Source organism: Cynara cardunculus (genome assembly GCF_001531365.2).
Source record: "Cynara cardunculus var. scolymus isolate 2C chromosome LG 14, CcrdV1, whole genome shotgun sequence".
Classification (NCBI taxonomy): Eukaryota; Viridiplantae; Streptophyta; class Magnoliopsida; order Asterales; family Asteraceae; genus Cynara; species Cynara cardunculus.
In genome coordinates this window covers 9,940,381-9,942,075 of record NC_037541.1, presented here as the reverse complement: position 1 = coordinate 9,942,075, position 1,695 = coordinate 9,940,381, and the positions used below count along the sequence as shown (strand labels likewise).

Sequence of the window (1,695 nt, the reverse complement as noted above, 5' to 3'; positions counted from 1 at the left end):
AAGAAGAAGTGCGACTGAAGATGATTTAAGAAAGATTATTTGTGTGCTACAACGACTGAGAGATGTTGAATGTGAAGATCATCTTAACAAAAGATTACTAAAGAATTGTTATCTGAAGATTCTTTGAAGATCACATCTTGTACAGTGTTTTTGAAGATCATTTTTGAATATGTTCTACATTGTCAAAAGAGAAGATCACTGTGATTCTACATTCGAGGGGGAGAATGCTAGAAGATCTTTCTCAACAGTTGATAGTTTGAAGATTACATGTTGAAGATTTCATTTGAAGAAGACATATTGTGCATATTGTTTCAAAGTTCAAACAAGTACTCAAAGTGCAGAATTTCTTTCAAGTCTGAATACAAAGGGGGAGAATGTTAGGACTGAGAAATCAGTATTAATTGTATTCGTCTTGAATGTTTATAAATCGTCTATAATTGTAAAAAGTCAGCGTGTTTGACTTTTCTTATAGAAGTTTGACTTTGACTTGTTTAGATATGTTGACCATATAAATAGTGCTAATCTTTGTAATTAGTAGTAAGTAGAGCATTATTGTAATATTCATACATAATAGAGGTTTGACCAGAGCTTACAAGTTTGACTTTTCCTCTCAACTCTCATATTGTGTTCTTACATGATAAATCCAAATCTGCCATGATTGTTATGAAGATATGAAGATTGATCAGTGAAATTGGACTCACACATATCACAAAACCATCTGCATTTAGAAACCTACTATTCAGATAAGAGTCTACTATACTGAAAATGAAGTAGCAACACTACAGGGATAAAATGTGAAATTCTTACCAACTCATTGGACATAAAGCAAATTCCTGCAAAATAAAGTAGATCAGTAAAATTGCAACATATACAAGTTATACAGCAAACTAAAGTATGTATGTAGCAAAGGAAAAACTTCCATGATCCCTACACTTTGAAATCAATCCAATAGACAATAAAATAAAAAAGAACAAATCTATGGCAACAATAACTGACCAATTTCTTCCCCTTTTATGAGAGAGTGCATAATTGGTAAGAGTTGATTATAGGCAAAACAATGATGGTGAGTTTGTTTGTTGCCACATGTTTGCCCTGTAAATAACACAGAACTTCAGCCACTCACCAATAAGATATAGTCTTCAACATCAAGGCCAAACTCTGAAGCATTCACTGCATGAACCATCAAAAGCAATAGCACTAATAATGTGCTTGTAAAACACACATTAAGAAAAAGAGCGAGAGAGGGAGACATGGGGGATTAGCAGTATATATAATAGCCTCTCAAAAGTTAATTAAAGTTTAGGCATGTACATAGTTAAAGGACAACTTTGAATACCAGATGAGACCCAAGTAAACAATCCCTAATTCCTATGATTGAACTAATTTCGTATTCAATCATATCATGATCTCAGAATCAACGGTGGTTCTAAGTAAAATTTTGACCTAAATTTGGAGAGATAAACACATACCTGCTCGATCTCCGACGATCATGATCATATAGTCACCTGGACACCAAGAGATCGAATTGGGTTGGAATTGATTTCATCAAAATCTCTGTTCATGGAATCGATTTTGTTTATAGGATATGGATGGCGATAAAAAGGGATTGGGTTTAGGAATAGGGTTGCCGATAAAAATGGGATTGGGTTTAGGGATAAGCAGATCGGGGATGGCGGGGGTTTAGGGATAGGGATT

At 34.2% G+C, this 1,695-nt stretch overlaps 1 long non-coding RNA gene across 1 annotated transcript; it reads right to left on the bottom strand.

Annotated features, from left to right (window-relative positions):
• Window positions 1-806: 806 nt before the first annotated feature.
• Window positions 807-1,495, bottom strand: LOC112526368. Its single transcript, XR_003070598.1, has 3 exons — window positions 1,470-1,495; window positions 1,124-1,170; window positions 807-833 (listed from the first exon to the last, which is right to left on the bottom strand). It is a non-coding gene; the product is annotated as an uncharacterized LOC112526368 (long non-coding RNA).
• Between the last annotated feature and the right edge of the window lie 200 nt (window positions 1,496-1,695).